The 22,350-nt window shown below is 50.1% G+C and overlaps 1 long non-coding RNA gene across 2 annotated transcripts; it reads right to left on the reverse strand.

Moving 5' to 3' along the window:
* Positions 1–5,157: 5,157 nt before the first annotated feature.
* Positions 5,158–22,219, reverse strand: LOC105069901 (uncharacterized). 2 transcript variants are annotated; one of them, XR_006725312.2, is made up of 4 exons: positions 21,574–22,219; positions 12,488–12,681; positions 6,418–6,489; positions 5,158–6,290 (listed from the first exon to the last, which is right to left on the reverse strand). It is a non-coding gene; the product is annotated as an uncharacterized LOC105069901 (long non-coding RNA). The 2 variants fall into 2 exon arrangements; XR_835379.3 differs by having other exon boundaries at positions 12,494–12,681; positions 21,574–22,210.
* Between the last annotated feature and the right edge of the window lie 131 nt (positions 22,220–22,350).

A 22,350-nucleotide genomic window follows, 5' to 3' on the forward strand; every position in this document is an offset into this window, starting at 1 on the left:
AAAGGACGTGAGGCCAGGAGAACATCGCACAAGGCCATGGTGCTCGTGAGCCAGGCTGAGGACTCAGCAGTGCCGCAGATCGCCGGGGGGCACAGGCTCTGCGTGCAGACTGATCTGCGCTTGCATCCCAGCTCCCCCACTCACCAGCTGCGTGACCCTGAGCCCCCACCTCCAATGCCCCTGTTCCCTCTTCCCTGAGACCGGGGTAGCAACAGTCCCTGCCCCACGGGAACAGATGCACGAAAGGCATTCAGCGCAGGACCCGGCAAGCAGAGGACCTCGATAAATGTGAGCGAATAAGAATAATAAATAATGAGGAGCCATCGAAGGGTTTTGAAGCCGGGAAGTGACAAGGTCAAATCTGTATTTTAGAAAGACCCTGCTGGAGGAGGAGGTAGCCTTGGGGAGAAACCAAAAGGTCGTGCACTTCTCGAGGTATTTCTCTGAAGTCTGTGGGAAGTTTGTAGTGTCAGGTTAAAGATTTTATTGGTTCCATGTTTGGTTTTTGATTCGGCTGTTTCCTCGGGTCCTCACCCGTCGGATGCCGGTCTTATTGGCAGGCTCGTAACTGGCCTGGTGAGTTGGGTCTATCTGGGGCTTCGAGGCGTATTTCAGAAATGAAATGAAGTGATGGGAAAAGTAAATACAGAAGAATAAACAAATAACGGGGAGAGTGGATTTGGGGGAGGGCCTGGGCCGGGGGATGGGTGGTCCTGTGGTCCCGCGAGGACAACGCAGCAGGGAGAGGGGTGCTGGCCCCCCTGGGGAGGGGCTGGGGGTGGTTCTTTGTGAACCCCCTGGTCTGCCCTCAGGGACGAGCGACAGCAGGGATTCACACACGGGTCAGCCCTCCTTCCTCACCCCTCCTGGCCTAGGCAGGAAAAGCTTCCACTTGGGAACGGCATCTTGTAGGAGACTCCGGGGCCCACAGGGAGCTGGGGGGTTTAGGGCTGGGTGAGATGGGAGGATGGCAGTGCTGATAATAACATCAGCAGTGCTTCTTATCGAGTCTGACTCCTCATCAACCTGCACGGCTCTCTGACGAGACGGACACTGTTGTTAGTCCCGTTACACAGAGGAGGAGGCTCAGGCTCAGAGAATACTGGATTAGAGCCCCTTGGAAGAGACGCCCACGCTCTTCTCCATCCTGCTCCTGGGACCCTGGCCTGTGTGGAGCCCTTGGCAGTGCTTCCTCCATGAAGCCCCAGGGAGACTGAGTTTCTCTGTCAGTAACTCAGGCACAAAGTGGAAAGAGCCCAGGGGAGCAGGTGGCCTCCTCTTCCAGCACTCTGCTAGCCTGCTGTGTGACCTTGGGCAAGTGGCTTCCCCTCCCTGAATCTTGGCGGCCTCCTCCTCAGTCAAGTGTGACTTGGCGTCTAATCTCTGGGGGTTGGGATTTCATTGGCTCCTGCCTACCCTGGGCCTAGCACATAGTAGGCACTCCACAGAGGCCCGAGCCCTCTTCTAGGGCTTCCCTGTCAGGGCTGATTATCTCCATGGAATCCACACTGTGAAAATAAACATGAACTCAAGTGGCCCCGGTCTCCGTGGCAGCCAAGGGGAAGCTCGGTCCCCAGCCTGTGTCTGTTCTAGGCAAGAACAAAAGTTTCCCTGTGAAGTTGCCCCCACCCCCTCTTCCCCTCTGGAGCCAGCTGGGAGGGGGAGGAGGGGAGGGGGCCAAGCCTGCAGGCTGGTGAGCTGCCTGTCAAAACCCAGACTCCCTCCCACCCAACCCCATCCTGACACCAGCTGAGGCCCTGGCAGGTGAAGGGCCCCCAAACTCAGGAGCCCCAGGGGTAGAAATCTGGGTCTGGGAGTGGGATCTGAGGAAGAGAAGGTTCCTACGGTGGCCCTGAGGACAGAGTGCATGGGACTGGAGTCCAGGATGTGGAAGGGAGAAGCTGCTGAGTTATCCTTGCACAGAGCACCGTGCCAGTCACCCATCTCACACCCCTTCACCCACCAGCCTCCCCACTGAAAGCCTCTCCCATCGCGGGTTTCAGGAGCTGGCAGGAAATGGCCAGCTCTGGCGGACATGGCAGAACCAGCACAGATCTTGGCATCAGAGAGAAATGGGGCGTTCTGACCCCATCGTAACTTGCAGACACCTTGTGCAGGTGAGGTCGTCTGAACCTCCATCTCTGCATCTGCATCACGGAATGGATCCTCCGACAGGGGCCGAGGGGCAGCCGCATCCAAGTGCAGCAACAAGCTGCTATGCAGCAGCTGCTGTCCCCACAGAGGGTCAGGTGCCACCCTGGGATGGATGTGAGGCTCACCCACAGTGGGGTCAGACGTGTGACATGTGACAGCCTGGACGAACCAGCGAGCTGAGTGATGGGAGCAGGGTGTTGGAGAAGAGCAGCGGCCCCCTGAAAGAGGGAAGGAGCCAGACTCAGCCCAGGGCCTGAGGCGCAGAGCTGGGGGGCAGGCAGGATGTGGCTGCTCTGGGTGGTGTGCAGCAGTCTCGACCCCTGCGTGGACACAGCTCTCCTGACAATGTGCTTGCTCCCTGCAGGGGAAGGAACTGTGTGGAAGGAAGCCTGACTTCACTGAGCTCTAGCCCTTCGTGTGCCCATGCAGTGCTGTTGCCAGGCCCCCTAAGCCAGAGTAGTGACCTCTCCTTCCCTTCCAAGGTCATCAGCACACAGAAGTCCACAGGGAGGAGCATCTCTGTGTAACCAGTGGCCACAGAGGTGAACTTTATTCAGCAGTGCAATGGCACAGGAGGTGAGGGAGGATGGAGGAGTTAAATGACAACCAGGACTTGGCGTGAATTATATCTCAAAGTTGCTTTAAAAAAACGTAATTTAGGACGGTCCATTGGTAGTTTATAGAAATACAATTGATTTTTGTATTTTGATCTAGTATCTTGCAACCTTACTAAGCTCACTTACTAGTTTTAGCTGCTTTTTTCTTATAGATTACATTGGATTTTCCCCATAGATGGTCATGTCATCTGCAAATAAACCAATTCTACTTTTTCCTTTCAAAATAAAGTGACAGCTAGGACTTACCTGTGGGTGCATGTTTCACACCTCTTGGGGTCTCCCTGAAACACCTAGACGAATGGGGCTCCGCAAGGTGCTAGTTTCTTGAGTGAAGAGGCTGATGCCCAAAGCCAGCAAGATCCAGCTTATTGTCCTCGTAGGCTGATGAAATGATGAAATCAGAGTTATGGAGATCACAGCCCCTCCCCTCCAGGGGAATCATGAGAACTCATGACATCAGAGCTGTAAAAGTGTCTGATGTAGAGATTTGGAGCCCACAGAACTGGGATCCCTGCCATATGGAAGACATTGAAATGTTTGATAACACTGCCAGGGGTTAAATGTTTGCGTCGCCACCCCTAAATTCGTATGTTACAGCCTGATCCCCAACGTGAGGGTATTTGGAGGTGGAGCCTTCAGGAGGTGATTAGGTCATGAGGGCTCCACCCTCATGAATGGGATTAGCGTCCATATAAGAGAGACCCCAGAGAGCTCCCTCACTCTTTCCACCATGTGAGGACATAGGTGTCTGAATCAGGATGTGAGTCCTCATCAGACACCAGATCGGCAATCTTGGACTTCCCAGCCTCCATAACTGTAAAAATAAATTTCTGTTGTTTACAAGCTACTCAGTCTCTGGTATTCTGTTACAGCAGTCTGAAAAGACTAAGATGTGTGTTTTATTCAAAAATTAAACATTCCAGTAAAGATTACAATGTAGGTTTTTACATCTGTAAAACTCTTTGACTCTGAAATCCTAGTCTTAGAAACTGATTACTAGAAGATTATGAAACACACAAAGATACAGATCAATCGATTGACTTATAATAGAGAATGCCATCACAACATCATTTATATAAAAATAACTTTGTGATAATCAGAATATTCAAAACATGGAATGCTGTGTAGCTGTTACAAGTGACTGTGCTGTGCAGATAAGCCGTTGTGATGTGCTTGATTTCCGTCTGAGTGAAATAGGTTCAATACAGTATTAGAGAACAGCCCCATGTGGGTTTTTATAAATCCATATATCTAAGAAAATGTTTGGAAGAAAAATATTTCAAAATATTTACCTGATTATCCCCTAAGAGGTGAAATTAGGAATAATGTGCACTTTGTTCCCTGAGTTTTGTTTTGTCTGTGTTTTCTTGCTTTTCTACAAAGTTATAATGATAATAATATAAACAACTACCATTTATTAAGTACATACTTTGTCCTAAGTATTGTTTTCTGTATGTTTCCTTGTCTAATCCTTGTAACAATTCTGGGAGACAGGTTCTATCGCTTTATCAGGCAGGATTCTTTCAGCTGAAAGTGACAGACTATCCAATTCAAGCTGGTTTCAGCAAAGAAAGAGGATTCATTTGCTGGTGTCAATGGAAAATCATGACTGGCTTCAAGCAGGGGCTCAAAAGTTGTCCACAACTGGTTTCTCTTGGCTCTACCCACCTGGAGCACACTCCATATATTTGGGAACAAGATGGGTTTATTGCAGGGACCAGTCACACTGTCACAACTGCAAGGTTATGGAAAAGAAGTGATTCGCAAAAGCCCTAAGACTGGCTTGGGTCGCATGCCCGCCCACCAACCAATCTCTGTCATCAGGTGATGGGTGCACTGACTGGCTTAAGCCCAAGTCACATGACCCACTCACGAAGCCACGGAGGGAACTCATAGTTCAGGGTAACAGAGAATTGATTCTCCCAGAGCAAAAGCAAAAGCTGGGTAATGGATGCTGGATGGAGGGGAAAAAAAAGCTGTTCACTGCAGCTACCATATCCACCTTACTAATGAGGATGCTGCAGCTCAGAGACAGGATATAGATTGTTCAAAATGATACAGATAGTAAGTAAGGAGACAGGGATTTGAACCTTCATTGTCCAGCTCCAAAGACCGGAAACTTAGTTACTGTGTGATATTGACTTCCATGATTACTTGTGCAGTATTTTGATGAATTTAGAAACAAAATCATAATCTGGCTGCTTAAGGTCAGGGTGGGGTCAGAGCACACCTGAGACACTCGTGCCCAGTGCTTCCTTCCAGGATGGTGATCATCCAGTTGCTTTGTATCTTTCTACCCACATGAGTGACATGTCAAGAGCAACCCTGACACCAGAGAATGACAAGGGCAGCTTGGAAAAAAGAGAAGACGCTTCAAACACACAAGTTATAACAATATCTGATATTTATTGGTGGCTTCTCATGTGCCAGGCATTGTGCTCAATTTCTGGTGACTGCCCGTGGAGGTGGGCGCAGGTGCTGCCCTGTGTTACAGATGAAAGAACTGAAGCCCAGAGAGGTGAAGGTCCTTGCCAAGATCACACACCCATCTCAGGTGGAGCCAGTTTAGGTTGAATCTGACTCCAGAGCCAGCCCTTAATCACACACTCTGATGCCTGTATCACAGTTCTTCTGCAGCCACAAGGGAATTTTCATGGTACCCACAGAGATCAAAACTGTAGAAAGTGAATGTGCTGATGATGTAACTCTGAGTCTTAAAGGAGCCAAGTAAGGCTGATGCCTCCAGCTGACGTTCTCAAGGCATTTCCCAGGGTGTTTGCTGGGGAAAGACTAAGCAGCCATGGCTGAGGCCCAGTGTGCAGCCTGGAAACCTGCTAAATATTCTTCCCATTGTGATTTCAACCTCAGTCTTGGGTTTATAATTATTTTACATGGTAAAGGATGTCACCATTGGTGAAAATAAATCCAACCTTTAAGTAGACACTTAGGTTTGAAAGAATGTTCCATTAGGAAAATGCTCATGATACACTGTTAGTGTTTTTTATAATGTAAACTGCAAAGCTATATATATAGCAAGATCCAAGTGTTGTTTCTTTAAAAAAGATATCCAGACATATAAAAGACCAAAGGAATAAACAAAAAGACTAACCCTGGGGGTTAGTACTCTGGATTATTTTTGTCTTCTCATTTGTGAATTTCTATACTTTCCGAATTTTCTATAATGAAGTATGTTATATTCATAATTTAAAAGTTATTAAATTTTTAACAAAGGTTTCTGAGTGTAAGAGGCATAAGACTTCCGTAATAACCTCAAGCGTTGTTCTTCTTTCAACCTTCTTTCTCCGTTTATTTATTTATTCATTCAATAAACATCCACTGATTTCTGCCGTGCGGGGCTCTCGCTTAGAGTTGATCAGATTCCCTGGAGGCGCTCCCTGTGCAGTGGGTGGGCCGACAGACGAACAGATGCTCAGACATGAATGATCCCACTAGACGTGAGCCCCCTGAGGACAGGGCCCTGCCTGGTTCATCTCCGTATCCCAGGACCTGGGATGGGGTCTGAAACAGAGTTAGGAGCTCTGGAAATATTTATGAAGAAATGGGTGAAGTCAGGGAGACATGGTTTCCAATCCCAACTCATTCAATTCTAGTTTCCACTTCTGCAAAATTGGGGGATAATACCTACCTTATGGCGCTGTTTGAAGGCTCAACTAGTGTGCAGAAATCTTTTTGTATAATGCCTGGAAATAGCAGTAGGCTGTCGACAAAGAACAGAAATTATTTATTTCCAATTGGGTAGATTAGGATGGTTACCTAATAGGAAGAGGACAGGGGAGAGGGGCAGAGAAGGAGCTAGACTACTTATAATAGCCCATGATTTGTAGACCTGACTTGGAAACCAGGCGAATATTTTACATAATCATATGTTAAACATGTTAAATGTTTAGAAAAGAAATTCCAAATATCAAAAGCAAAATAAACAAAAAGCTAACTTATGGCAAGTTGGTGATAAACACATGGAAAAGAATTACCCCAAATGACTAAAACACAGTACTTTTGACTGTCCATCCCTAATAAGATATTCCCTCAAGGCAAAGCAAAAGTAAATAAACTGCAAAGAAAAAAAATCAATAGCTGTATTGTTGGTGGCATCAGTGTTCTTATCTGACAGTGTTATGTGGAAGTAGGACTCAGCATATGAGTATCTCTTTCCCCGGGAACTGGGGAGAAAGGACATACGGCATGGGAGAAAGGATATGCAGGTGTAAGGTGGATGAGGCTAAGTAGAAACACTGTAACCCTAAATTTAAATTAGAAGTGTCAACAGAGACTCACAGTTTGAAAATAAAGTAATGGACTCTTTTTTTTTTTTTTAGCAGTTTTAGGTTTATAGAAAAATTGAGCAGAAAACACCGAGAATTCCCATATACCATTTCATCTCCCCCTGCAGTTTCCCCATTATTAACATCTTGCATTAGTGGGGTACATTTGCTACAATTGATGAGCCAACATTGATACATAATTATGACCCAAAGTCCATAGTTGATTTCACTCTCCGTGCTGTACATTTTAAAGGTTTTGACAAACTTATAATGACATGTAATCCAGCACTGTAGCATCATACAGGCTAGTTTTAGCACCCTAAAAAATACCGTGTTCTGCCTATTCATCTCTCCCTCCCCACCAACTCCTGGCAACCACTGATCTTCTGTCTCCACACTTTCGGTTTTTCCAGAATGTCATATATTTGGAATCATCCAGTATGTAGCCTTTTCAGATTGACCTCTTTCACCTAGCAATATGCATTTAAGGCTCCTTTATGTCTTTTTAGAGCTTGATACCTCATTTCTTTTTACCACTGAATAGCATTCCATTGTGCAAATATACTACAGTTTGTTGATCCATTCACCTTCTAAAGGACATCTTTGTTGCTTCCAAGTCTTGGCAGTTATGGCTTACTCTGTATTCTATCTTTAAGAAAACAAATGTCTTCCCTAGCTCTGTCCACTGAAAATGCCCAGAAACAATGACCAACTCAATGACAATGAGCATCACTCAAATCTTGACTGTGGTCCCTAAAAACCACTCCCCACTCGAAGAAACCAGGCTCCTTGGAGAAATGGCTGATTCCAGGTCTGGGGCAGAAAATGTCCAAGACAAATCTGGGACATCTTGCTAGTCCTGAAAGCAAGGAAGTTATCAAAGTCTACTAAGGTCAAAAGGCTGCAGGAGCCAATGCAAAGAACCTCACTCTAGCCGAGTGGGATCATTTGAGCATCAATAAGAATAATGATTGCAGGGGATTGAAACACACCAAATCACATTAAACCCTCATGTTCATAATGACAGTAAAAAAGAACTCAATAAAAAATAACTCCAAGGATGTCAGGAAACCAACTCATTATTTGAGAACTGTTAAATAATCAAGTCTTTGTACCACCTGTGTTGTATATACAGTGGATATTGTACTGTACCTCAGGGTAACTAAAGAGTTGATGAAGAGAAGTTTCCCGTTTACAAGTATTCCAGCTAATAAATGAAGAAGGAAGACAGAATTAGAATATCATCATCTCGCGTCCTCTAAGGAAATAATGAGCCTGGGCAAAGCACATCGATGACTGCCAACTTCACCAAAAGAGAGCTCACAAGACGTTATGGGCCTCCTGATGGAAGAACACAATACCTCCTGTGAAGTATTATGGCCAAAAATCGAACCTGAATCCGATCAAGACTTAGATCTAATTACAGGAAATACAGAAGACAGAGGAACATGTTAAAGGACCCCACAGGAATACAATCCAGACTGAGGGAAACTCTACAGGACAAACCACCAGGTTCCTTCAACAAATAAATGACAAGGGTAGAGACGGAGGGAGGGGAGGGCACTCTAGATTAAAAGAGACTTAAGAGTCATATATGGACTTTTTTACAAGGTGCAAAAAACATTTATGAGACAGCCAGGGAAATGTAAACATTGACTAGATATGTGTGCTGATAATAACTTACCCACCATGGTAGTATCATACAGAATAGTTTCAGCACCCTAAAAATCCCCTGTGTTCCGCCTATTCATCAGGTGTGATAATGGTATTATGGATATAATCTTGTTTTTTAAAAGATGTTCTTATCTTTTAGAAAGATACACTGAAGTAGCTATAGTTGAGATGTTACAGTGTCTGGGATTTGCTTTAAAATAATCCAGTGGGAGATAGAAATTGGGATGGGATGTAGATGCAACAAGACTGGGCATGAGTTATAATTGTGGATGCCGGGTGATAAGTACATTATTCTCTCTACTTTTACATGCATTTGGAATTTTACATAATTTTTTAAAGTTTACCAAAAGTAAAAATATAAATTCTTTTTAATAAAGGCAGAGGCAACCCAGGATCTCGTGTGCCTCTGATGTTTTTATGTTGTCACTTCTTTGTGTAAAATATGGCCTGAGTAGCAACTTTCTTCCCTTCTTCCTTCCAAGTGCCTGTTGGTGAGTTGGTTCTAACCTGCCTGAGCAGGGGTGAGGAGGGGCCACCTGTGATGCCCCCTCCCCCCATCAGCCTGCACCCTGGGAAGGACCACCGACCATCAGGCAGAGGGAACCAAGCTGGGTTTGAGCCCTAGCACTGCAGCCAACTTTGCTTAAGTGAGGAAGGAGAATTATCACCCCCACCACCATCTGGGCAGGCTCCTCTCTGGGTCCCGTGCAGTGTTGGGGACATCAACCAGGTGGATAAAAGCAGAATCATGTAGTGATTGAGAGCCTGGGTCCTTATATGAGTACCTTCCCCATAAGGCTGGTGTGTGGATTCAGGGTGAGACTGTGTGTAAACCACTGTGCTCAGTGCCAGGCTGGAGTGGTTCCCAACAAATGGTGGTGATTTCTGCTGCTATTATTATTGCTATTATTTTATATTAATTATTCTATAGCTAGAATATAAAGTAGGGCTTTTCCTCTCAAAATTATTCCTTATATTTGCCTCGTTCCAAAGCAAGTTGTATTATGGGACACTGTCTCAATTATTTCATTGGACCAATAGAACGCTGTTTGGGGAAGACATATTAGCCTGAAATGACCTCATTGGGTGCTCATTTTGCTGTTAATCGCAATAAGCTGACAAATGGGCTAAAAGAGATAAAGTAATTTTGTGTAGCTATAGAATTTCTCCTGGGAGTGTGGCCTCATACGCACACACAGGGGTTGGATACTGTTGCAAACAAGCCTTTTACAGTTCACTTTATGATGCAATACAGAAACTGCAGATTATGAATTTGTATCTACAAGAATAAGTATAACCTAGTGGTGTAATGTTTGGCAAACAGGCATTTGTGGCTGGGATGATTACAGCACCAGACATAAATTTGTCTGTCAAACTACTTAGAGAGAAATGGGGGGAAGTGCTCTGGAAAGTGACGCTGGACATTTTGAAAAGCAGCTCAGTAAAGGCAAAGGACAGAAATTCAACAATGCAGGCAAAGTACAGGCAACAAAAGCAAAAATAGATAAATTGGACCTCAAAATTGAACATTTCTATGCATCAAAGGAGACAATCAACAGAGTGAAAATGCAACTCACTGTATGGGAGAAATATTTGCAAATCATATATTCGATAAGGGATTAATATCCAGAATATATAAAGGACTCCTATAACTCAACAACAACAACAACAAAAATCCCACCAAGTGAGGAAAAGACTTAATAGACATTTCTCCAAAGAAGATATACAAATGTTCAATGAGCACATGAAAAAATGTTCAGCATTCCTATTCATTAGGGAAATGTAAATCAGAACCACAATGATACCACCTCATACCCATTAGGATGCTACTATCAAAAAAAAAAAAAAAGAGCTGGGGGAGGGTGTAGTTCAAATGGTAGAGTGCATGCTTAACTTGCACGAGGTCCTGGATTCAATCCCCAGAACCCCCATTAAAAAAAACTAATAATAAATAAATAAATGACCTAATGACCACCCCCACCCCCTCCAAAAACAACAACAACAACAACAACAGAGGACATGGAGAAACTGGAACCTTTGTGCACTAATGGTAAGAGTGTAAATTGGTGCAGCCGCTGTGGAGCACAGTATGGCAGTTCCTCAAAAAATTAAAATAGAATCACCATATGATCCAGTAATTCCACTTCTGGGTATATACCCAGAAGACTCGAAAGCAGGGATTTGAAGAAACATGCTCATAGCTGCATTATTCGCCATAGCCAAGGGGTGGAAGCAACTCAGGTGTCCACTTCCAGATGAATGGATAACCAAAACGTGGTGTATACGTACAATATTATTCATTCTTAAAAAAGAAGCAATTTCTGACACATACTGTAACATGGATGAAACTCAAGGATATTATGTTAAGTGAAATAAGTCCCTCACAAATGGACAAGTATGTACGATTCCGCCTAAAGGAGATACCTAGCGTAGTCAAATTCATAGAGACAGAAAGCTGGATGGTGGCTGCCAGGGGCTGCAGGGAGGAGAGAATAGGAAGTTATTGTTTAGTGGGGACAGAGTTTCAGTTTTGCAAGATGAAAAGAATTCTGGAGATGGATGGTGGTGATGGCTGCATAACAAACGTGAATATACTTAATGCCACTGTATGCTGTACACTTAAAAATAGTTAAGATGGTCAACTTTATGTTCTGTGTATTTCATCACAATTGAAAATAATCATAAAAAGGAAGAAATGTAAGTGAAGAGTTTGAGATTAAACTGTCTCAGAAACTGCAAGAAAAAAATCAATATTTATATTTACTATCTCTTTTTAACCCATTTATCAGGTTACTATTATAAATATACAAAATTATAATAAATATTGTGATTATAACTTTGCAGGTAATACCCAACTCAAAACATTAATATTTTAAGTAGGCATTTGACAGTCTCCTTGTCTTGAGTTTCTATACTCAAATTGGCCAAAAAACACACTTGAGGGTATCTTCTCATTAGGGGAATGCAGGGTACTTACTGCCCATCCCTTCTCACATATTCAGGGCATAACAGAATCATCTCCCATCACCACTGCCCCCCAGCCTGGCTCTCCTTTGGACAGCCTGGACTGTTCTGGGCTCCCACACAGCCTAGAACCCAGAGCTCAGGGCTCCAAGACTCCCACAAAGCCTGCCCTCCCTGTGATGGGACGTTTCCTAAACCCAGAGAACATTTAGTGTCTAAAAGGTTCTTCTTTGTGTTATGCTTCTTAATGTTCATTTATTTTTTAAAAATGAGTGTCTTAAGGAAATGATTGAAAACAGATTTTTAAAATTGCTCCTGTGCCCTAACACCCTCAAAACACAGTTTTCCTTTTGAGGGGTCCCCTCAGGGCTGCCATCTTCCATTTGCCCCCACAATGAGCTCCTTCCATGGGAGTCTCTGCTCAGGGGCAGCAGACAAGGGCTTGCAGCCTTAGGGATGGAATCCTGACAGTCACCACCACGAACTGGGTGCTTCTGACGAGGACCGGGCTCCTAACTAACGCCTCTTGTCCCCTTGCACTGTGTGAGCCCATCACAACGCCCCTAGGAGTTGCCTCTGTGGTTGCCATCAAGAATCCCCAGGTACATCAACTATACTTCAATTAAAAAAAAATGTTTTAAAGAATTCCCCAGAGAACAGCCTCTCCTTTCCTCACCCTCTCCCATCCCCCACCTCCAGGCCTCCTAGCTCCTCTCCCATCCCCAAGACCCTGCCGCCTCAGTTTCCCCACACCATTCCACCCTCCCCGAGAATCTAGCAAGCCCAAGGCTCCACCTGCACCTTCTCCAGCGTGGGTTGTGAGTCCAAGCTGTCTTCTCCTCCATGCTTAGCGCCCCGGGTAGAAGGGAAGGCAGTGAAGGCACACGAAGGCAACAGGGTGATCATTCAGTACAGTCAGACTTGTCTCGTGCGGTGAGAAGTCATTTCTTGCCTTGAGTCCTCAGCTGGTCTACATGGGAGAGGCATACCTCCAACCATCAAGACAGCACAACTCAGATGGTGTTATATTCCAAGGGCACTTGTCCTCTCCCCATCTTACAGATCCCCTTCCATTGCCTTGACACTGAGGATGCCCTCCCCATCACTCCTTCCTCACACTGCAAGGAGATGGGAGAAGGGTGGGGAAGGCAGATAACCCATCTCAGTGTGATGGAGAAACACATGTTGCTGGAAACATGTAAGACGGAGACCTAGGAAGCGAGGAAGGCTTCTGGGAGGTGGTGACGTTTACACTGAGACAGAAAGCATGAATAGGAGTAAGCTAGGAAAACGGAGTGGAGAAAGCCTGCCAGGCAAAGGGAACAGCCTGTTCAGAGCCTGTAGGCAGGAGAGTATGAGCTGCTTGAGAAGCTGAAATAAGGCCAATACACTTGGCGAGTAGCACAGCCTGCAAGAGAAGGAGGCAGGGATGAGGCCAGGGAGGTGGACATGGGCCAAGAGGACTTAGAGGCCACTGGGAGGATTCTAGACTTGGAGGATTTTCCTGGGTTTGGAAAAGCCTGAATTACCAAGCTCTTCCAGAGGAATAACTATGCCGGGCAGATTGTGTGGGCTGAAGTGGAGGTGGAAGCCAGGATGCCAAATTGGAATTTTCTGGCTTTTCTGTGCCCTGGGGACAGTTGGAGGGCCGTCTGGATCCCACAGAACTCAACAACACTCCTGCTCACCATCCTTCTGAGGCTGCCCAGCAACCATAGGTGGCAGCATAAGGGCAGTGGATGCCAGCCTAGCTCTGCTGCTCAGTAACCATGAGCAAGGCACTTCCCCTCTGTGGGCCTCACTTTCCTCGTCTGTACAATGGGTATCAATGCCAGCTACCTCACAGGCTTGTTTTAAGATGCCATGAGATCACAGATGTTGGAGACTTTACAAAGGGCCTGGGATAGTAAGTCCTCAGTAAAGGTTAATTATTATCATTACTCTTGTTGCTATGACTGATGTTTGCAACCTGTCCTAACTCCTAAGCGCTGCTCCATCTGTTGCTTGCTAGACTGTTTCAAGGACAGACATTGCCAAGCCCCGGGACTGGGATGTTCTACTTTTTTGCATAAATGTGCATCTTGCATTCAGAACAGCCCCTCCTTCCACAGAGGGTCCAGCGGGGTTGCTCGGGGGACACATTCCAGAAAGAATAACTCTGTGTAACATGAAACCCTGAATCTGGAAACACAACCTCTCTGGGAAATTAGAGGATAAGGTCTGCTCTGCGGACCGCCCAACCTCATTCCATACAAAAGGGATATTGAAACCCAAAGGCCTCGTCATTTGGCCTCCGGCCTATGGTCTCGCCCCCTCACTGCAGCCAGAGAGATCTTCCTAAAAAACAAACTTGACCGTGGCACTATGCTGTTTAAACCCTCCCATGGCTCCCTACTGCCCTCAGCTTCAAGTCCACACTCCTCATCATGACCTATAATGTCCTGTGGTCAGGCTCCTGCCCACACCGGCAGCCACATCCTTCCTTTGACCCAGCCATATAGGCTTCTTTCCTGCTTCAGGAACTTTGCATATCCAGTGACCCTCCTGCCCCCCTCTAAGAGGCCACTGCCAATTCTTCCACATTCAAAAGCCCACCAACCTTGTTGAACCTCCAAATAGCAATGGAAAGTAGAAATAGTAACCCCATTTTCAGATGAAGAAACTGAGGCCCTATGAACTACCACATGACTCCTGAAACTAAGCCTCAAGCCATGCCAGCCAGGCTCCAGAATCTTTGCGCACCCAAGAGGAAGCACTTGTCTGTACCTCCATCATAACAGGAGAGTGGAGGGGGCTCAGATAAAAGGGCTGAACCAAGAAGAAGAGTGGGGCCAGTGTGGCACAGAGCAAAGGCATAGCCCTCATACACTTGTGGTCTAAGGCGATATTTGACCTCTATCAACCTCAGTTTTCTCATCTGTAAAGTGGGGCTACATAATAATACCTACCTCATAGGCACCTTGTGAACATTCAGGAATGACATACAGGAAGAACCTGTCATGTGGTGGATACTCAGTGGTTGGCATGATGCCGCCCTCCCTTGCTGCATCTGGGGAGGCTGCACCAGCCCAGACCAGCCCGTCCCAGACTAGACTTGCATCACCCGAGGTTAGGCTGCTGGGGCCTGGGAACCATCCCTGCCCTGTTTTCTGTTTTGGGTTTTGTGTTTCCCAGCGTTTCCTTTGGAAAAAGTCCAGCTTCCTCCCTGCTGGAAGGAGGCAGAAGGGGATTGTTCACGCCTGGGCCTGGATGCCCAGGGGAGCTATGTGGGGAGGTGACAAGAGCCTGGGGTTTGGGGTCCAGCCAATCCAGGTTTGAATCCAGGATCTGATACTTACAATGCTGTGTGACCCTGGGCAAGTGACTTCACCTCTCTGAGGTGCTGATTTCCCCACCTGTTAAAAGGTCTCATGGTTTCTACCTCAGGGGGTACTGGATGTAGATGGAGGGACTGGGATAAGAGAAGATTCTGGATGTACCTTCCCAGTGTACATACAGTGATTCCTTTGAGGGAGGGACTAAAGACCAGGGAAAGAAGCCATAGGCCGACAGCAGGAGTCACCTGGCAAACTGAAGAGGGTGGGTGTCCTGCCTGGGGCAGGGTGGGAGTGGGGGTTAACTGGGGGATGGAGGAAGGGCTCCAGATGATCAACACCCTGCTGGAATCAGGGTCCAAGATAATCAGACCTCTGATCTTTCAGGAGAAAAATCCGTATTTCCATACAAAATCTCATGATTAAAGTATGGTAAGGAGCACATACTCTATGACTCCACTTACATAAAATCCAAAAACAGACAAATTTCATGTATGGTGACAGAAACTGGACAGTGGTTTCCTTGGAGGAGGGGGTGGGTAGCACTTGGGAGGGGGCATGAGGAGAGATTCTGGGGCACTAAAGATTCCTTGATTGAGGTGTTGGGGGCATAAGTGTGTCCCCTTTGTAAATGTATGCTTTGTGCACTTCTCTGTATGTATATCATACTTCAATAAAAATGCTAAAATAATTTTAGAACAAATAAATCAAGACTGTGGTGCTGGGAGGAGAGACAGCAAATGTGGGCCAAACTGAACACACCTGCAGGCTGCATCCTACGCACCAGGTGGACACCTGAGACAGGGGCATAGGTGCTCCTAGCCCCTGCCACCCTGGACTGGTTTCTGGCCCTTAGGGAGCACCCCTGCTTCCTAAGCCACACAGGAGAAACTCCCATCCTGCCCCACCCCAGCCACCTTGTCCAGAGAGGGCTGCGGAGTCACACCTCCATCCAACCTGCCCCTCTGCCAGAGTCTGCTGAGCTCAAATTCCAAAGAAATCGGTTTATCCTGCCACTTGAATGATAACATGCCGCCCAAAAAACTCACCCTTATTTATTATTCATTGTGCTCCACCAAGAATACCCAGAGGACAGTAACCAAAAGGCAGGCAGAATTCTGTTTCCAAAATAAGCCTTCCTAGAATCTGCATTCCACCAAGCTTTCCTCCCAGCCCTGAGCAACTCCGCACAGCAGACCCAAAGGCTACAAACTCATTTGGCGGCCTCCGCAGTGCCTACGAGTCAGGGGGTGGTGGTCTTCTGTGGGACTGCCTTGGCTCCACCCCTCTGCCTGGTCCAGATATCTCGGTCTTATTTTTATTTTCACTCTCATTCTTTTCTGAGGGCCAACAGAAGACGCACATGCCTCCTATATAAAGCGGCACTAGCCAAAACAAATGCACATCAAATGCATTTATTTGCACAGACACTCATAAAAACTTTACTAGACACCAAATAATTACAGGAAGAGGCAAACCTCCAACTCTGCTGATGCCCAGCTTTTGAAGTGGATTTAAGATAAAGATCAAATAGGATGGGCTCTGGCCCCCACATCACACCCAGCCCCCTTCCCCAGCCATGGACCCTCAGGGTGGAGACCAATGAACTTTCCTGCTTTTGTGAATTTGTGTCCAATTCATATAAAATGTCTTTCTGCAAGTTATTCTTAGTGTCCTAATGGGGCTTTTATGGCTGCAAATATGGTTCTTGGCCTTTTCTTTGTTCTGGCTCCGGTCCTTCGTTGGGGAAGCCCCTGGTTCTACATGGACTGCTGAAATAACCCAGCCCATCCATTTGGCAAGAAATGCAGAGATTCTTGAGGAAAGTGCCTTTTAAAAAATATATATAAACGGCACCTTGAGAGTCTCACATGGTCACTTTTGATGCATTGGGTTGAAGCCCCTAATTCTGTGGCCTTCCAAATACCCCCAGCCCAGACACCACAGCCAGAGGCAGTGGCAAAGGCAGAGGCTGGCTGTGCTGGATGTCTGGGCACTGCTGAGGCGGTCTCCTGTCCCAGCCCACAGCTGCCTAGCCCTGAGTTCCACCTGCCCCAAAGGAAGATAGATTACGGAGCTCAAACATGTCTGGTTCCCCTTAGTCTCTGGTTGGAAGAGGAGGAGGCAGCTGTGATTTCCCCAAGTCCTGAGGACTCCCTTTCATCCAAGTATTTGAGTAGAGACTTACTATGTGCCAGGCACTGTGGTGAGCATTTATATTTAATTTTCACAAGGACTCTATGCTATTATGCCCACTTTACAGATGAGGAAGCTGCCGTACAGAGAAAGGGCAGGACTTCCCAGAGGTCCCACAGCCAGATGCCGAACCAGATCTGAACCAGATCTGGATGACCCTCTGAGACCTGCTCTTGAACCCACTTCTAACCACTGCCTAGCTGGTGAAAAACCTTAGCCCTGGGCCACCTGGCCAGCGCACTGGCCCTCTCCAGCCCTGAGGGCTCTCAGCAGCCTTTGTAGCTGATCTCCTGACCCACCAGAGAGGAATCCCATGACTAATGACCTGGACCTTGTGCTGAAAAGTCATGAGTCTGTGGCCAGAGACCCCACCAGCTGGTTGAGAGTGGAGCTGGGCCGCAGAGAGGACAGAAGGACTTTGCTGGGGTTGGGCAGGCCCCACTTTGCACACACAGACACAGCAGCACACTGTCTCAGAGCCACACACACTGTGCGTCACCAGCAAGCTCCGACTAAAATCCTTTCCCCTGCCACCTCAGCCTCAAAAACCCCAGATGGGAGAGTGAGACGCTGCTCCCACCACTGCGTCAGAGGGATCCCAGCTTGGACCTCCCCAGTCATTCCTCTCTGTGGACCTCCCCAGGGCTCAGCGCCTCTGAGCTCTCTGCTGGCATATGAAGACCACAGACACTTTTCCCTGGGCTGTGGGAAGGGGTCCAGATTACTTATCACACACACTCATCTCTCTGATGGCTAAGAAGGGGCCCGAGCCTTTGACTCACGTGTCCTGGGGTCAAGTACACCAGGATCCGGGGAGGGAAGTGTGGTTACCGCTGGCTCCGAAGCCCAGGACACTCGACCTCTTTCAGTGCCCCCCTGTTCCACTTCCTGAGCACCCAGGTCTCCGAACACCAGGCTGCATCCTGGAAATAGCAGACCTTGGCCTGGGTCTTTCCTTGCAGCAGCTCTGGTCCAGTCTGGCTGCCCCCTACCCAAGGATCTGAGGAGCTCTAGGGCCAAGGATGGGCGGGCAGCGCCGAACAGGTCTGGGCACTCTGGCAGCCCTGACTCTCCCTCCTGGCAGGGTGGAATCTCGGATCCATGCGGCTCGGCTCGGTGCTGGCGCCTTCACATTGCGCCCTATACTCCATCCCTGCCCAGAATTCTCGCTTTCAGCTGGGGTTGTGAACAAGGAGGGGATCCCATGGCTTGGCTCTGGACAGAAGCAGGACCCTCCAGGATGCACAGGGCTCTGATACCAGGAGGGGGTCACAGGGTTGTGTTCCCAGGCAGCTAGTTGCACAGGCAGGCGCCGAGAGGGCAAAGCCTTGAGAGGAGCCAAGAGGGGTAGGGAAGAGCTCTGGAGATGGGCGCCCGCAGGATTGCGGGAGCTGAGACTACCGCCCTAGAGCTTCCATCTCGATTTTTGCTTCTTCCCAAGCAATTCCAAACAGCCGACTCGGTCTCTCCTTATGTGGAGAAAATCCAAAGCTCTTTCTGACGCTTTAGTCCGAGTCTAAGAGAATCCCGGATCGGCCGGAGCGCCCGGGTAAGGTCGGCCGCCAGCGTTGTGGGTCCGGGGTCGCCCCGGGGAATCGGCGGGTCCCGGATCGCACCAGCTCCTGCCTGGAGGAGAGAGGTGCCGCTCGGTGCCTACGAGCAACACCCGACTTCTGGCCTAGGCCGCGGTTCTACCGTCCAGTCCGCCACGTTTTCAGCAGGGAAAGCGGTCGGGAGGCGCAGGAGTCGTGATTGTGCTCGAAAGAGATCTGGGGCCTCGGAGCGCGCGTGCGAAGGAGCCGGACCGCCGCTGATTCCGCTGCGGGGAATGAGGGACCCAGGAAGCCGAGACAAAGAGCAAGGAACAGGACCTATGGGGTGATCCAGAGTGTGGCGTTGGGGTGGGGTGGAGGGTTAATGTACAGTGAACGGTGAGGACGTGGAGAGGGGATACCAAGTTTGTGGTCTGAGCAGCCCCACTTCCAGACCAGAGAAAGCAGCCCGATGCTTGGGTCCCGGCCCCGCACCTCCGCAGCCGCGGGTGGCTCTGAGCATCACCCTTGGCCCTTCTGATGTCGGCCCTGGTGATGTGGGCAGGAGCACGGGGTGAAGTGCCCTGATTCTGTGCGCACCAGGACAGAGAGCCGTGGCACCCTAGGGAGGGCGCCAGCACGTCCTCCTGCCTAGACACCTGGGTTTCGGGAGGCCGGGGACCGCAGCCGACTTGGCTCTGGACGCCAGCCAGAGGATCAGAGAAGCCTCAGAGGCCGGGCCACAGAGGCCCCCATTCTGCCAAAGGGAAGAGAAGTGTGAAGAAAGAGTCCCGGGCACAGGGAAGGTGGGGAGTGAGACACAAGGGGTGGGGTTGGAATGCTGTACTGAGAATTTGGAGTCTGGTGTGGTTCTGCAGAGCCTGTGATGGAAGGAGGGTTCCTAAGTGCTTTCTGAAGAAGACGAGGGTCTGGGCTTGGTATTAGGACCCTCTCGCCTACGGGCTGTCGCCCGACAGCGGATGCAGGGACGGAGTGCTGCCAGCAGAGGGCAGAATGCGCCCAGTCCGTCCGCCAGCTCTGCGCCAGGTTCTGAGCTGCCTGGCTCTGCGCGCCTGAACCTTGTCCGCCGGGCTTCTCCCGGCAGCAGTCGAGCCCCCGCCCCAGATGTCCGGTGAGGGCGACCCAGGCCCAGACGCAGGCCCAGCCTCCGGAGCTCAAGGCCTGGGGTTTCCAGGCTGCACAAGAACGGGGGTCAAGGGTGTGTGAGAGAAAACCCACATCCACTCATCCACCGTCCTGGATACAGACACACAAAGACGCCAAGAAATACACGGAGACACAAAGACACACACACACAACCCGAAAAACTCTGAGGCACACAGGGACACAGAATCGTAACAAGTCGTAAGTACACACAGACACATAAAGGTGACACGAAGACACAGAAACAGAAAAGGGTCCCAGACACAATACAGAGGATGGGAGACATACAAAGACCTCCGCACCCGCATAGAGTGACACATTCACAGGGACACACAAAAGACCTATAAAAACACGGAAGATTCGGAGGCATGGAAGGCCTAGGAGATTAACAGCCAGACACACACACGGATGCAGGGGAATCGGACACAGATTCACAGATTCACACGCTTGGAGCCCAGACAGTCGCAGGGTCGCAAAAATATTGTATGTGCACAGAGACACGGGTGCACAGGCATTTAAGAGCCTCAGAGGCAGGAGCATCGACACGCACAAACACAGAGAGATTCACCGACACACACGCAGGTACTGGGGTGGGACGGGAGCCTCTAATCCTGCACAAAGCCGGGCCCCTCCGCGGGGCCCCGCGGCACAGGGGGCCACTTCTGACCAAGCTTCCCGCAGACTCCAAATCCAATCCGCCCTCTCGCCTCCAGCGGGGTCAGGGGACCCGCCTCTCATGCCCTCCGCCCCCGCCCCGCTCCGCACCGCTGCTCCGCGCCGCTGCTCCGCTCCGGGAGGGGCCGGGGCTGCCGCGCAGAGGCTCGCGGGGGTCAGCCTACGCCTGCCGCAGGGCTGCATCAGCCCCTCTGCTCCTGGGCGAGCGGCGCCTCCGTGGGGACCCCGGGGGCCAAAGACACAGCCGGCCAGGGTGCGGAACACTGCAGCCCGACGCAGCGGCCTGCGCACGGAGTTCGGGTGCCAGGCCCGATGGGTGCCAGGCCCGGCATGCGCCCCAGTCGGCCGCTCGGTCTCGCCGGCTTTTCGCTTTCCAATGCCGAGGCCCACTCTGTCCAGGCCGGCTAGGGCGCTGTCCCTGCGGGGCGCGGCCTACCGACCCCTGGCCCGGTCCTTCCACCATCAAAGGTCGCCTATCGCAGCAATCAATCCGGTTTCTTTCGAACAGCCGAACGCACGTCGTCCCGGGCCTTCAGTCAGCGCGCGACCCTGGGGCCACCACCCCCTACCCATGCCCTTCACTCCCAACCCTACGAGGCTAGGTTCTCGTCCATTGCCCCTACCCCTAACGGAGATCCCTTTCTCACACCTAATCGTCCTCTAAAGTCTACGTCGCCTGAACCCGGGCCTCACCTTTTTTTTGGCCTGCCCATTGCCCGGTGGGCATCCTTGATCCCGGGACCCCTCTCGGATCTTCGTTCACCCCTCCACCCAACGTCTGCCACGCTTGAAGGTTTCCCGGACCTTCACCGCAAATCCGGGGCCAAATTCGCTCCCCAGCCCGGGCCAGAGCCCTCTTTGGCAAGTCCTGGACCAGGAGCCCTCCCCTCCTGCCGGCCCCCGTCCCTCAATCCCAACTGACAGCCCTCTCCACGGTCCAAACCGGCCCTGGGAAGGCGCCTCCACCCGGGGGACGCCAACTTAGCCCAGTGCAACCTACCTCGGCCGACAGTCGGGGTCCCTGGGCGGCCACTCCCGGCCGGCGCCGTCCCCTGGTGGAGCCACTGCGCTCCTGGCCGTCCGTGCAGTCTGGCCTCGCTCGGGGCGACTCCTGTTAGCACTGAAGCTTTACAAAATATTAATAATAAAGAAGGCAAGAAAGAAAAAAAGAAAGCCTTCATTCCCTAACTCCCAAATCAATTTTTCAAGGGGGTGGGGCAGAAGGATTTGTTTAGAAGGCAACCTAAACTTCTGCGAGGGGCCAGCGGGGAGCTCGCCCTGGCCGGGGCGCCTCGGCCCGCGCTCCGGACCGGGAGCGGCGCGGGTCGCAAGCCGGGGGCGCGGGGAGCCCTCCCGCGGGCGGGGGGGCAGCGACGGCACTATTTGACGTGGAGCCGCCGGCTCATCCCGGCGCAGGGATACGAGGCGCACCAATGAGTTCAAATGTCAGGAAGTTTGAGGAGGGGTGAGGCGGCTCCCGGCCGGAGTATCCCTCCGCCGCCAGCCCCAGCTCTAAACCGAGCGGCTCCTTGGGCGCACCATGGCACTGGAGTAGTGCGGGGAGCGCTCCTGGAGCCCAGCGGCCCGCTGCGCCCCGCCCGGGACCCCGCTGCGCCGCCCGCACCCCCCCACCCAGCCCGCGGGGCCGCCCCTGCACCCCCGCCCCCTCCCCCGCCCGCCGCCGCCGCCGCCGCCGCCACCGCCGCTGCCGCCGCCGTCTCCTCCCCGCGGCTTCGTCTGCCGCCGCCGCCGCAGCCCGGCTCCCGGGCTGACAAGC

Source organism: Camelus bactrianus, chromosome 4 (genome assembly GCF_048773025.1).
Source record: "Camelus bactrianus isolate YW-2024 breed Bactrian camel chromosome 4, ASM4877302v1, whole genome shotgun sequence".
Classification (NCBI taxonomy): domain Eukaryota; kingdom Metazoa; phylum Chordata; class Mammalia; order Artiodactyla; family Camelidae; genus Camelus; species Camelus bactrianus.